Genomic DNA, 16125 nt, shown 5'->3' on the forward strand with positions numbered 1-16125 from the left:
TCCCATAAATCCCCCTTCCCCCATTTTCTCACCTTCTTTCATATTTCACTGAAAATTTAAAGCTTGAAATCACCACAAGCTCCTGCTTCTGACCTTCTCTTCATCTTATATCCCTCAAGAGCCTCTTGCGACTATGTCCTCTTTTACCCATCTCACCTGAAGTAGTGGTCATTCTCCTTGCCAATGTAGTGATCCCTTTTGTAGGTAAAAAGTGATCCCATTCAGATGTGGGAAAATTGAGACACTAATGCACTGTATGCATCAGTTGTATACTGATTCAACCACTCTGGACAGCAATTTGGAACTATGCACACAGTTCTATAAAACTATGCATACACTTTGATAAGTAATACCACTACCAGGTCTTTATCCAAAAGAGATAAAAAAAGGAAAAGGACCTTTATGTAAAACAAAAATATTTATAACAGCTTTTTTAGAATTGAAAATCGAGGGATGTCTATCAATTGAAAAATGGCTGAACAAGTCGTTCTATATAATTCTGATGGAATAGTATTGTGCTGTAAGAAATGATGAAAAGGATGCTCTCAGAAAAATCTCTAAAGACTTACATGAATTAAAGCAGAGTGAAATGAGCAGAAGTAGGAAGACATTATATATAGTAACAGCAATATTCTATGATTATCAACTTTTAATGACTTAGATGTTTTCAGCAATACTGTGATCTAAGACATTTCTGACAGACTTATGACGAAAAATGCTATCTATCTCCAGAGGAATCTCTGCAATCTGCATGCAGATTGAAGCATACCTTTTCTTTACTTTATTTTTCTTGTGGTTTGTGTGCGTGGGAGTGTGTGTGTATGTTTTCCTTGACAGCATGACTCACATGGAAATATGTTTTTCATGACTGTACATGTATAACCTATATGAGATTGCTTGCCTTCTCAATGAAGGGGGATAGGGAAGGAGGGAAAGAATTTGGAACTCAAAATTTGTTTTAAAAAATGAATGTTAAAAAGGAAGAGAAATATGGGATGATAGCAGGTGGGGATGGATGGGTCAAGTGAGGGTTTTTTGTTTTTGTTTTTGAGGATGAGACATGGGGGTGTGAGTGTGTAGGCAGTAGAGAAGCAGTCAGTAGACAGGGTGATATTGAAGATAAATGAGTGGGATAATAGAGGGGGAAATGTGTTGGAGAAGATGAGATTAAATGGCATCATTTTAAAAAAAAAAATAATGCCTTGAAAAGGCATTCAACAATCAGTGCCTCCACATCCTTTCCTTTTACTGTCTCAAACTCACTGTAATCTGGCTCCTGCCCTCATCATTCAACTGAAAATGCTTTTTCTAAAATTACTAATGATGTCTTAATTGTCAAATGTAATGACATTTTCCCAATTCTCATCCTTCTTCACCTCCCTGTAGTCTTTTTCACTGCTAATTATCCTCCTTTTTGATACTTATTTTCCTCTAGATTTATTTGACAATGCTCTCCCTTGGTTGTCCTCCTGCATATTTGACTGGTCCTTCTTAGTCTTCTTTGCTGGATCTTCATTCATATCATCATGCCTAGTCTTTCCTCCCCAATTTTTACCTTCATGCTAGGGGATTTCAAGACCCACAAGTAAAGGTGTGATATCCTATGCTGACAGAGGGAAAGGGGAGAAAGAAAGAAGGGAAGGAAGGGAGAAAAGAAGGAAGGAAGAAGGGAAGGAAGAAAGAAAGGAAGAAAGAACTCCATCCTGAACTTCCTTTTCTTTTCTTTCTATATCATTCCACTTGTTAATCTTGTCAACTCCCATGAATTCAATTATCATCTCTATGCTGATAATTATTGAATCTATTCAATCAGCTATAATCTTCCTTCTTACCTCCAGCCTCACATTTCCTATTATATTTCAGACATCTTGAACTGGATGATCAGTAGATGTCAGAAGTTCAATATGTCTAAAGCTGAACCTATCATACTTCTCTCAAAACCCTACCCCTTTTCCTAACTTCCCTGTTTACTGTTGAGGGTATCACCATTATTGCAGTAATCCAGGATTGCAACCTAAGTGTCATCCTCAACTCCTCGCTCTCACCTTCCTCCACACCATCTAATCTGTTGCTAGCTCCTATCAATTTTACTTTTATACCATTTCTTATATATTTCCTTTTTTGTTCTCTGACTTGTCACTACCCTGATGCAGTCCCTTATCACTTATAGTCTTAGTTGTTCCCTCTGCCTCAAGTCTCTCCCTACTTCAATCTATTTTTCACTCAGCTGTGAAAATGACCTTCCCAAAAATATAGGTCTTACCATGTCACACAGTCCCATTCAATAAACTCCAGTTTCTCCCTAACAACCCTAAGATCAAATACAAGATCCTCTGATTCTCATTCAAAGCCTTCTGATTGGCTTTCAAAGCCCTTCATAACATAACCTGATCTTCTCCTTCCTTTTTAATCTTCTTAAACTTTACTCAACTCCAAGTACTATGAAGTGACATTGGCCTTCTTGTTGCTCCATATCCTGATTTTCTGCACAGTCACTGTCTGTCCACCCATGTCCAAAATTCATTCCCTCCAAACTCTGTTTCCTGGCTTTTCTGACTTCATTCAAGTCTAAGCTTTCAAAGTTCTATTTTTATAGCAAGCTTTTCTTTCCCCCCTTAATGCTAGTACCTTTCCTCTGTTACTTATCTCAAATTTGTTATGTATATATGTTATTTGTGTGCAATTGTTTGCATGTTGTCTCCTTCATTAGACTGTAAGATATTTGAAGGCAGGAAGTATCTTTTATTTTTCTTTCTATTTCCAATACTTAATCATTATATTTGGCACATGATTGATTTAGACAGAGATTATTATTGTATTGGGGGGCAGGAGGTCTGTGAACTTGAATGTGAAAGAAAGTTACATCATTATTTTCATTCATCTCTAACTGGAATTTATTTATTTTTCTTTCAATTATGAATGTAGACAATATACCATAGTAAGCTTCATTAGACTGCTGAAAGGGTCTATGCTAAGTCAAGTCAAATCAATGAGAATTTATAAGTGCCTACTATGTGGCAGGCACTATGCTAAGTGTTATAAATATAAAGACAGGCAAAACCAGACCCTGCCCTCAAGAAGTTTACAATCTAATGGGGGAAGACAACATGCAAATAACTATGTGAAAACAAGATACATACAAGAAAAAATAAAAGTAATTTCAAATGAAAACTACTAGAATCAAGGGGGATCGGGAGAGGCTTCTTGAAGGAGAAATTTTAGCTAAGATTTGAAGGAAGGTAGGGAAGTTGGGAGGCAGAGATGAGGAGGGAGAACCTTCTAGATATGAGAACCATCAGTAAAAATGCTTGGAGTCTGGAGATGGAGTGGCTTGTTTGAGGAATTGTAAGGAAGCTAGTGTCACTGGTCAAGAATAGAAACTGGGGTCAGGAAGACAAGCAAAGAAAAAGTCAAGTTTATCCAAATGAGACGGGATGTAGCAAGATCAAAGTTTAACTTCTGCACCATTGGAGTGCTGTATTTCTATCCGCAGAATGTTAAAGGAACTGGAAGAAAGCCTTCACCACAATGGGTACATATTCAGAGAAAGGTTCCAAGAAGGGAAGGTTGAGGGAGTAAGTATTCATTAAATACCTGTTATATGTCAGGCACTGTGGTAAGGACTTTGCATATATTTATGTCTAGATTAAATTGATGAGAATAACATTGTAGGAGAAAGTGTGAGTTAATTGATTTCTAAACTAATGAAAGTCATTGGGATCATAGATTCATTGATAAAGAAGAAATGTCTAATGCTAGAGTAACAACACTGATAGAAGTTGTAGTAGAAGTTCAGGAAGAAAATATGGGTCCAGACCTTGGCTCTGATTCTTACTTAATAGCTGTATGACCATGGGTATATAATTAAACTTTCTGATAGTTATTGTGTAAAAAGTGTATGCATGTTTTAAACTATAAAAAATGCATAAATAAAAGGTGTTTTTAGAATGGTAGCAATAGGAAGAGGCAATGGATGCAAAGACACTGTAAAAGCAAAGATGATTGAGATAAAAACAAGATTATGCAAATTTAAGTGGAGAATTAGATTTTATTAAATTAAATTAATTATGTGATTCAAATAATCCATTGACCATTCAAAGTAAAAATTCCCATGATTTTATTGCAGCTCCTCAATTTTTCTAATATATAGAAGAAAAACAGGGGTGGAGCAGGAAGAATGAGGATACAAAAGGAAAGGCCTGAGTTTATATGTCTATAAAAAATAATGGAGAAAAATAAACCATAGTCCTACACTTGAGCTGAATGTGAAGCCAGGCTTCCTTTACTCATCAACATCTTTGTTTCTCTTTGGGATCACAGGCCATGCCAGACTTATTTTTATTCTAGAAGAGAATTATGAAATCTTGATATCTAAAGACATTTTCATGTTCTTATGATTATGTTACGCTTCCCTGGCACTAATGCTAAAATAAGAATCTTTTTAACTCTTCTAATAACCTTTCCTACACTCAACTTCTCATCTCTTTCATTCAACCACAATATTTCTGGTCTTTAATTTATAGTGAATTGTTTTCCACAAGATTAATGAGATCAAAATCCTATTGAATATCCTGTTAATCCTTTATTTACCTAAACCAGATAAAATCTGGTTAGCATTTCATTTCCCTCTATCCTTTGCTTTGACTGTTCCTTTAGCTAATAATTTCTAAACCATTATTCTTGATGTCTTCATGACTTCTTTAAACAAGAAGCTGTCAATAATTGCAAAAGAAGAAAGGCCTACCCAGAAACTATATGAACACAATAACAAAACACTTTTCACACAAATAAGGTCAAAATTAATTAATTGAAAAGATATCAGTTGCTCGTGGAATTTACTTGTTTAGTGTCATACCAATTACACTGCCAAAAATTATTTTATAGAGCTTGAAAAAATAATAACCAAATTCACCTGGAAGAGCAAAAGGTCCAGAATATCAAGGGAATTAATGAAAAGAAATGCTAGGGAAGATGGCCTAGCCATACCAGATCTTAAACTGTATTGTAAAGCAGCAGTCATCAAAACTACTTGGTACTGGCTAAGAAATAGTGGTGGATCAGTGGAATAGGTTAGGTACACAAGAAACAGTAGTCAATGACTATAGTAATCTATTGTTTGATAAACCCAAAGACTCCAGCTTCTGAGATAAAAACTCACTTTTTCACAAAATCTTCTGGAAAAACTGGAAAATAGTGTGGCAGAAACTGGGCATAGACCAATATCTCACACCATATACAAAAATAAAGTCAAAATGAGTTCATGATTTAGATATGAAGGCTGATACTATAAGCAATCTGGAAAAGTAAGGAATAGTTTACTTGTCAGATTTATGGAGAAAGGAAGAATTTATGACCAAACAAGATATAGAGAACATTACAGAATGCAAAATGCATAATTTTGATGACATTAAATTAAAAAGTTTTTGTACAAACAAAGCCAATGCAACCAAGATTTGGAGGCAAGCAGAAAATTGAGAAAAAAATTTTACAACCAGTGTCTCTGATAAAGGCCTCATTTCTAAAATATAGAGAGAACTGAGTCAAATTTATAAGAATACAAGTCATTCTCCAGTTGAGAAACGGTCAAAGGAAATGAACAGGCAGTTTTCAGAGGAAAAAATTAAATATATCTATAGTCATATGAAACAATGCTCTAAATCACTATTGATTGATACAAATCAAACCAACTATTAGGTAATATATCTCACCTGCCAGATTGGCTAAACTGACAAAACAGGAAAATGATAAATGCTGGAGAAGATGTGGGAAAATTGGAACACTAATGTGTTGTTGGTGGAGTTGTGAACTGATCCAACCATTCTGGAGAGCAATTTGGAACTTTGCCCAAAGGGATATAAAAATGTGCATACCATTTGACCCAGCAATACCACTTCTAGGGCTGTATCCTAAAACATCATACAAGTGGGAAAAGGACCCGTATGTTCAAAAATCTTTATAGCAGCTCTTTTTGTGGTGGGAAAGAATTGGAAATCAGTGGGATGCCCATCAATTGGGGAATAGCTAAACAAGTTGTGGTATATGAATGTAATGAAATACTATTGTGTTATAAGAAATGAGGAGCAGACGGACTTCATAATGACCTGGAAAGACTTATATAATCTGATGCTGAATGGGGGCAGCAGTACCAGGAGAACATTACACAAGATTACAGAAACATGGTATTCTCTGATGACTAACTTTGATAGACTTGACAGCAATGAAAGGTTCTAAGACTCATGATGGAAAAAGCAATTCACATCCAGAGAAAGAATTACTGCATTTGAATGCAGATTGAAGCAAACTATTTGCTCTCTTTTTTTGTTTCCATTTTGTTTCTTCTTTCTCGTGGTTCATTCCATTGGTTGTAATATCTTTTTTACAACTTGACTATTGTGAAAATATGTTTAGTGTAAAGGTATATGTAGAACCTATATTGGATTGCATATGATCTTGGGTGGGGAGGGGGGAGAAGATGAAGGGGAAGAAAATTTGAAACTCCAAAACTTGAGGAACTGAATGTTGTAAACTAAAACTAAATTAATTAATTAATTTTTAAAAAAGAAAAAAAAAAGGACCCCCAAAAACTTTTAAACAAAAAAGATTGAACTTCATTTGTTTTTGGCTTAGAGATGGATCCCACTAGGTGTTCTGTAACTTCTCAAATCCTAGTAGCCCAAGAACCCAGGCATTAAAGTGCAGATTTTTTTATAGTATCTAACATAGTTTTTTGAACATGAGTAGATAGTAGATTCTCAAAATAAATATGGATAATTATGTTTGGTCTGAAGAAGAAAAAAATCATAGCTATCTTCAAGAAGGAAAAGTTCAAAGAATATTAGGAAATAGAGTAAAAATCATCAAGCAAAACTTCCTCATATCACTATTTATGAAACTAGCCCGAGAGGGATGATAGGACTTGCCAAAAGTTTCATAGGTGGTACAGTTGGGCCTAAACTCAAGTTTAGTTTCTTCTAGAACTACCTTGGTAATCAGCAGTTTTACTTCTTTCCAAAGAATTGAACCATTGAGATAAGAAGTTTTGAGTTGGACATAAGAAGAACTTCACGACAGTATAGTAGGGGATCAAATTATAGAAAGTGTACTTATAGTTTCCTTCTGTGATGATCTATACTAAATATATAAATACCTGTTTGGAATTTTGGTCAGTTCTGCTATAAAATGGCACATTGATTCCTAAACAAAAAACAAAACAAAACAAAACAAAACTGCTATGAAAAAATACAATAAAAACCACAGGGCTTTTAGGGGGAAAAGGGTTTAGGGCACAATGCTCAAAATATTTGTCAGTGAAATAAAAAAAAAAGGATAGGAACCTAATAAAAATGATAGCACAGTCTGATATATGTTAAATGTTTAAGAAATACTTTACTACTATAATAAGAAGTAGCAGCATCTACAGCCTCTGGCTGCTGTTCACCCTGCCTGGTAGAGTTGAGAAGGTGTGAGGGTAGACTGATTTGCAGCAACTCTAGGATTCAAGTGACTAAAGATGGGAGGGAGGTACATGGAATGCTGGGCTATAGACCAGCCCTCCTTATTCCACGGCTTCCACTGCAACAGAAGATATACAATGTCACTTTACCTTGAAAAACACTTGAATTTTGCTTGTGGAAGTGGGTGTTAGAAGGGTTACAGTTTGTGAATTATTGTGAATTGGTAAAGCTTTCTGCTTTCTCATTGTTTGAAGAAAACACACATAAGCAAACATGAAATTCATGTTATGCTCAAACTGTTTCCTAATATATCAGTCACTTTGGAACAAATTCATGTTTTCAAAACAAGAGTTAAAGTAGAACTGACTGTATTTAAAGAGGTGTTTCCCTGGAGCCCTGGTGTTCTGGATATTTGAAAAGCAATTTGAGGAAAGAAAATTGTTATGCCAGCAATATCTTTTTCATGTTGATTTTAAAATCAGATATTATGTACAAGTAAAAATACTACCCATGAATTTTTTTTTCACTTTGAAAATAAGTTTAATTTCCATTCCTTTGTTCTAAAATTTTCTTTTTTTTTAAATTGTAATTATTTTTTATTGGAAAAAAATAGGCAACTTAGAATGGATTTGAGGCGAATTGTGCCATATGTAGATTTTTTTTTTTAATAAATGGCTAAACAAAGTTTAAAAAGCAAGTAACAATAGAAGAAAATGTTTTCTGATACAGGACCAGCAGTACAAAAAAAAAAAAAACAGTGTGTGAGTACCTGAATAATACACCCGTTTTGCGATAGTGCAACTTTAAGCACATATTGTTTACTATCCATAGTCCAGACAGTGTTACAACTCCACACATCAACAACAACATGCTGACAGCTCCTAAATAAAACTACTTCTTTAAAAAAGAGAAAGGCATAACCCAGATGTTCCCTCATTTGACCAACTCCATCTACGTTCAGATATGCAGAAGGTCTTAGGTATATCCAGAGTAAGCCACATGCAACATATTTTACTTGATCAATTTTCCAAAATAAAGTTTCAGGACAATGACAGTAGATGAGGGGAAGAAAAACATGGAGGGATGAAGTCCTAATTACTGCATATGCATATCCTTTTGACAATGGGGGAAAACCTTTTACAGATAAGTTACAAACAAAAAAAAGACAAATAAGCAATTTTGTACAAGAAATTTAACACATTTTGTACAATGTCTTCACTTTGCTGTCCTCATTTGTACAAACTCTGCATAGTTTACTTGACCATCACCATCAATATCTGCTTCCCTGATCATTTCATCAACCTCTTCATCTGTTAACTTCTCTCCAAGGTTTGGCATCACATAGCGAAGTTCTGCTGCACTAATATAATCATTGCCATCCTTATCAAACACACAGAATGATTCTCTAATTTCTTCTTCACTGTCTGTGTCTTTCATTTTTCTTGCCATCATAGTCAGAAATTCTGGAAAGCCAATTGTGCCATTACCATCAGCATCTACTTCATTAACCATATCCTGTAATTCAGCTTTTGTGACCTCATTACAGTTCCCAATTCCTTTGTTGTTATAGTACCATCTCCATGCTTGTCAAATAGTGAAAAGGCTTTTTTGAAGTCTGCAATCTGCATTTGTGTCAGCTGATTAGCCATGCTGTTAACGTTATTAGTGCCCAAGTTCCTATCAAACAACCTCCCCACTCGGTGGCTGCACTTGGACTAATCCTAAAATTTTCTTGATTCTCCTTTATCTTGAGGCTATTCAATATCCCCAGTTCTCAGAACCAATATTTACTGTCTCTGCCAAAATATTTTAAGACAATAATAAAGTGCCTAATTTTTGCCAGGCACTCTAGTAGGTGCAAGGAATACAAATACACAAGAAGAAATCATGTTTAATTTAAAGAAGTTATTTACCTTGAGGTCATGAGCTTTTTAATTTGTATCTTTTTTAAAGACTGGTTTTCCTAGCTTGTCCAGCCTGGAAGTGCAGGAGGTACTCATGGGAATAATCTCACTACTAGTTGAGACAGGAACTCGATCTGGGCTTGTTTGCCCCTCCTTAGGCAAACAGATGGTGGTCCATTCCTAAGTGCTTGTCATATTGACACAATTTAATTTGGATACTTGAACTGTATAGTCAACTACAGTTCAGCAGACCTGAGCTCAAGACATCCACAAGTCCCCATCTCCCTAGAAGTGGAATTACGGATGTGTACCACCAAGCCAGTAATAATACACATAATACACATACATCCAGCTCACATACACACACACACACACACACGCCCACGCCTATCTTCTGCCTAGGTCAGAGTTTTTGTCAGCCAGTCAATCTTTCTTTAAGCATCAAACAATTAGTATTTCTCAGGTATTATGCTTAAGGACTGGGAATACAAGAGTACAAAAAAATAATCCTTGCCCTCCAAGCACATACATACATTCTATTGCAGAATACGTGTAAATACCTCAGTATATATAAGACAGACTGGGAAGGGAAATAGGAAAAGAGAGAGGGACGTGACCTGCAATTTCCTTGTTGGAAAGAACTACTTGGAGAGAAACTCCCCCTTACCAATGTTTGTGGGCACTTTCAACACAACGAATATTGCTAGAGACATGTAGAACACTTGCGCAGTCATACAAGTCAGTATTGTCAGATATAGGCCTTGAACAACTAGGTTTTGTTTGCATTAAAGAATTTTTTTCATGAAATGGACTATCCTCTATACCACAGCACCTCGAAAAAAGAATAAGAAATAAGATAGAATTCACATTTATTGTATTTTAGAGTGGGAAGAGAGACCTTAAAAATCATCCAATCACTCCCTTACATACCTTTTTTATAAACTGATGAAAAAACTGAAGCTTAGAGAAAATAGATGAGAAGTCTGAGGTCCCACCTTTGGTGGGAGGGCTAGTAGGAGAATCTGTTTCCTGAGAGACAATCCTGTCTTCTTCCCACTTGAACTGTGTCCTGCCAAGCCTGTCCTTTTAAGCTCTTGAAATCCAACAGATAAAATTTGGTTAGTGTGATTCTGTTGAAAGTCGATTTTTTGAAAAGATAAATTAGCACTTAAGATTGGTCACTGCAGGTTCTAGCCAATCTTCTGTCTTCTATGTTTTTTCTATAGGGTACTTAGGATTTTTTTTTTGAAGATGGATTTTTGAATCATAATCAAAATCTGTATGACTCTCCAAAGTATCTTACTCAATTTTTACTTATGAAGCCATGTGCTTGGCAAATTTTTAGCACTGTCCTTTAGGAATAGAGATACTTTTTTTTTTCAAATCAAACAATCTAAACTAAAAAGAAATTCTTTTTTGTAGTAGGAATCAATAAAATATAATAGTTTTATATTCTAGCCTTTCCCAAAAGTACATCCTGCAGGATCAATGTCATGAGCTAAAATCAAAGTAACAATCAACAAATCAACGTAGACTGCAGAGCACTTACCAAAGGGGTCTCCAAAGCTGTTTACCATCTAAATGAGATCAACTGAGCCTCTATTCCTGTTGTAGCTGTGCAGCTGCTGAAAAAGGTTACTAGTGGGAAGAAACTGTATTGAAACTGAAATTGGAAAAAAAAGGAAAACTGGAGGAGATTTTAAGAGGCCATTTTATACTTGTCCTTGAGACAAGAGTATATCTAAACAATGTCTGACAGATGGATGTCTTATCTTGTTATTAATGTTTTAGTGAGAAACAATTTCATAATCTCCAGGAACCACCTGTTTCAGCACCTGAGGGACTCTAATAGCCAAGAAATATCTAACATCAGGAAAAATGTATATCTGTGTGTGTGTGTGTGTGTGTGTGTGTGTGTGTGTGTGTGTCTTCACTTGTCTTAAGAACTTAGAATTTCATGCAAGTCTTAGTATGGTCATGGGCAAAATAGGGAGTTTTTAGACTTATGGGGTGGGTCGTGAGGAGGTAGCTCTCATTCCATTTGGAATGGCTAATCCCAAAGGCTAGGTTGGTTCCAATCATAACCATGATCCTCTTAGAATGGGTAATATTTGTAACTATCTGCCCTTCTATTTCAATTATTTACCAAATGCCTAATTTGTGTAAGGTACTGTGATAGAAACTAGGGGAACATACAAAGACTAAATAATACATGCCTTCTACTCCCAAGGAACTCATGAACTAGAATTCCAAAGCCTAAATTTTCCAAGAGGGCAGGTCATTTTCTGTTTATTATATAGGATTAATCAGTTCTAGGAAAGTCCTGAGATGTACAGATATAGCCCAGGGGTCTTCTGGCAATACTATTGTACTATCAGAAATCATGGTATCATACATCTCCAGTAGAGCTGTAAGAGACCTCAGAGGCCAGCTAGTCTGACTCCATTATTTTACAGATGAAGAAAGTGGGCCCCGAGGAAGTTAAGTGACTTGCATGATATCACACAGCTAGTAAGCATCAGAGATAGCATTCGAAGCCAGGACCTCTGACTCCAGATCCAGCACTCTTTCCATACTGTATCTGGAGTCAGAGGACTTAGGTTCAATTACTTTAATATCTGTGATGCTTACCTGTGTGATATCATGGAAGTCACTTGTTTATACATATACACAATTTTTAATTGAAGTCCATCCTACTGGCAGGAATGTTCTGGATATATAGAGATACATAGAGATTACACATATATCTTTTCCTCTCCTCTCTTCTACTTCCTTACTCTCCATTCTTCTTCTCATCTCCCTAATTTACCCAAGCTGGAATGGGTCAGATCCTACTACTGATTGGCACAGAAGATTTAAGTGGTTCTATTTCTGACTTGGGTCTGCTTACTTCTCCTTGGGGAAGTAGCCCAGTGGCCCCATATGCCTGAGTGTTCCATGTTTTGGCCCCCTACATGTTGCAGATATTCAAGTGGCTTATTTCACTACATCTCAGAACCACCGAGTTCAAGTGGTTGTCAACCTCTCCATTAGCAAGGATTATAATCATGAGCCACTATTACATCCAGTAAGAATTAAAAATTTCCAAGGAAATCCAGGTGTTTTTTTTTCATTACATACTTCTCTCTTTTTTTTCTGAAACAGGTTCTCTCTGAAGATGGGGTGGGTCTGGCCTACCACAATTTCTTATTGCCCATTTGTCTAAAAACCTCAGAGCTGCCGGCTTGGAAAGGGAGGCATTGACACCCTTGATTCCCTTTCTACAGCAGAGTTAAAAATAATTTACTAAATTCCTAAGCTTCTAGTGCCCCAGGGGTGGGCCATCTCCAGTGGTCCTGGTGAATGTCAGGCTGCTAGACCCAGATGGCCCTGAAGGAGAAAGTGAGGCTGGTGACCTTGCACAGCTCTCCCTCACTCAAATCAAAGTAAACTACAAGTCTTGTTGTCATTTCCCTGATGTCATGGTCCTCTTCCAGAACTAAGGACAAACACAACCTGTGAGGAGCCTCTCCTCTCCCTTTTCTTCTCTTCTCCTCCCCTCCCCTCCCCTCTCCTCTCACTTTTTGATGGCCAAAGGCCACCTCATTTACTTTAGGTTTACTGGATAGATATCCTTCTCAAAAACCAAGCTTTAAATCCACCTCACTCTGGAGCTCATAGATTGGACAATAAATCCCTGCCCTCCTAGCACAGAGTGAAGGTACTAAATAGTAACTGTTTCTCTTTTGGCTAGGAACCCTGAGGGTCTTCCCCTCCCAGTTTGATTTATTTTTTTTAGAGTTTTTGATTAAAGGGGCCATCCCTTGATTAACTTCTTCTTTTTTTTTTTGGCAGGGCAATTGGGGTTAAGTGACTTGCCCAAGGTCACACAGCTAGTACATGTGTCAAGTGTCTGAGGCTGGATTTGAACTCAGGTCCTCCTGACTCCAGGGCCAATGCTCTACTCACTATGCCACCTAGCTGCCCCTCTTTTTAAATAATAAGTTTATTTTTTTTAGTTTACAACACTCAGTTCCACAAGTTTTTGGGTTCCAAATTTTCTCTCCCTCCCTCTCTTCCCCACTACCCCCCAAGATGGCATGTAATCCAAGGTAGGTTCTACATATACCTTCACATTGAACTTTTTTACATAATAGTCCAGTTGTAAAGAAGAATTATAACCAATGGAATGAATCATGAGAAAGAAGAAACGAAACCAAAAAAGAAGGAAAAAAAAAAGAGAGAGCAAATAGTTTGCCTCAATCTGCATTCACACTCCATCATTCTTTCTTTGGATGTGCATAGCTTTTTCCATCATGAGACTCTTGGAGCTGTCTTTGAACCTTGCATTTATGAGAGGAGTCAAGTCTATTAAAGTTAGTCCTTACAGGTATCTTGTGTCTGTAATGGTGTATAATGATCTCCTGGTTCTGCTCCCCTCACTCAGAATCAGTTCATATAAATCTTTTCTGGTTACAATGAAGTCTGTCTGCTCCTCATTTCTTATAGCACAATAGGATTCCATTACATTCGTATACCACAATTTGTTTAGCCATTCCCCAATTGATGGGCATCTCCTTGATTTCCAATACTTTGCCACCACAAAAAGAGCTGCTATGAATATTTTTGTACATACTAGTCCATTTCCCACTTGCATTATTTCTTTGGGTTACAGCCCTAGAAGTGGTATTGCTGGGTCAAAGGGTATGCACATTTTTATAGCCCTTTGGACATAATTCCAAATTGCTCTCCAGAATGGCTGGATCAGTTTACAACTCCACCAACAATATAACAATGTTCCAATTTTCCCATATCTTCTACAGCATTTATCATTTTCCTGTTTTGTCATGTTAGCCAATCTTACAGGAGAGATGTGGTACCTAAGAATGTTTTGATTTGTATTTCTCTAATCAATAGTGATTTAGAGCATTTTTCATATGCCTGTAGATATCTGTAATATTAATTAAGGTGGGACTTTCTTACTGTTTTAAAATGATTAAGTGTCTTTGATTGAGTCTTACTTGGTGCTAAATCCCAGGCCCAAACCCCTACCTACTAGGTGCTAAGCCTATGTGGGTGTGAACCCCTCATGGTCCTAAGGGGAGTTGTTAAGACCAGAGCAAATAGTAGGAGCCTGAGTTCTGGTTGCTCAGATGACCTTCGATGACAGCTAAAGAGTGTAAAAAAAGAGAGAACAGAACCATTTGTTTAGGGCTCTCACTCTTGGTGGAATGCTGATGTGGAGACTCTGGGCAGCTGTAGTTAAGAGCCCTCCAGTTTGTAAACCTGGATGTTCAGACTTTGTTAAACTCTGGTAACTATGCATTGAGATTTGAATCAGACAAGGTCTATCTATTGATGTTTGCAATTTGTTTGCGTTTGCTCTGAAGTTCAGTGTTCTGGCTTTTCCCCCTGAACTGAGTGAATGAGATTTGTATGTTTGATTAAATTGAGATTGTTAACCCCTTAACATTGCTTTCCTTAGTAAAGCAGATCAAAAGAATCTGTGTTGGCAGCCTTCTGTGTGCTGATTGTTGTTGGTTTTATGAAGCCACAGTAGAGGCTAGCAAGATTGTTGCAACAATGTCTTTGACTTCTTCCTCTGAAAACTGCCTGTTCATCACCTTTGACCATTTTTCAATTGGGGAATGACTTATATTCTTATAAATTTGGCTCAGTTCCCTGTATATTTTAGATATGAGGCCTTTATCAGAGACAATGGAGAAATTCTTAAAGATGCCTATTCACTGAATGGGGGTAACCTCCCTCACAGTGAGCACCTGAAAAGGGCTTAGCCTAAAAGGGCCAGGGTCTCCCAATTCATCATGGGCCAAACCCAGGCATCCTGGTGAATATCAGGACACTGGACTCAGATTGCTCTGGAGGCGAAAGTGAGGCTGTTGATCTTGCGTAGCACTCCCTCACTCAGAACAAAGTCAATTGCAAGTCATGATATCATTTCCCTGATGTCATGATCCTCTTTGAGAACTAAGGACAAACACCACAACCAACAATTCCGCAGGGATACCATCTCTTTATCTGAATAGTCACAATACTTTCAGTGATTCCTTCCTTACTGTGCCTCCCAGGTTCATTTTCTATGCCTTTTTGTCCCCAAAACAAATTATGTTATTTCTAAACCCAGTGGTCCTGAACTTACTTGAAAGTAGGTTTTGTTCCTGACTGTTTCTGACTCTTTTTGACCATAGTTCTTGAAGCCAATGCCCTTTTTTAATTCTGATTCATGCTTAGAAGATCCCTATGTATCCTACTGATGTCACAGTCAAGTAATTTGGGATCACTGTACCTCTCAGCTTCATTCTCCCTGACATATACTACAAAATGACGGACCTGCAGTCAGTCAGGTAGATCTGTGTTCAAATTCTGCCTTGGACATTTACTAGCTGTGTAACTCAGGGAAAGTCACTTAACTTCTTCGGCCCTCAATTTCCTTTATCAGTTAAATGAAGGAGTTGTTTGTACTTGACGACCTCTAAGCTTCCTTCCTGCTTTAAATCTACAATTCTTTGATCTTACAAACAAGTAGAAATCAGCTTCCACATGCCACCAACCACACACTACCTCAGCCCATGTCCCACATGGCATCTCCCTCACTTGGTGTGTTTCCTTTATCAGTACAAGCCTACAGTATATCCTCCTTTCCCTTGATACACTCAGAATCACCTGTGTTCTTTTAGACCTCTCATCCCCACAGCACTTTGAACTTCTGACTCACTAAGTTAATCTTATGAAAATTTTTGGTGAATATATTCACGATGTTTTTTTAA

General features: G+C 37.0%; 1 pseudogene; it reads right to left on the reverse strand.

Moving 5' to 3' along the window:
- Positions 1-8669: 8669 nt before the first annotated feature.
- On the reverse strand, positions 8670-9103 carry LOC118838249 (annotated as a pseudogene).
- Between the last annotated feature and the right edge of the window lie 7022 nt (positions 9104-16125).

This window comes from Trichosurus vulpecula, chromosome 2 (assembly GCF_011100635.1).
Source record: "Trichosurus vulpecula isolate mTriVul1 chromosome 2, mTriVul1.pri, whole genome shotgun sequence".
NCBI classification, from domain to species: Eukaryota; Metazoa; Chordata; class Mammalia; order Diprotodontia; family Phalangeridae; genus Trichosurus; species Trichosurus vulpecula.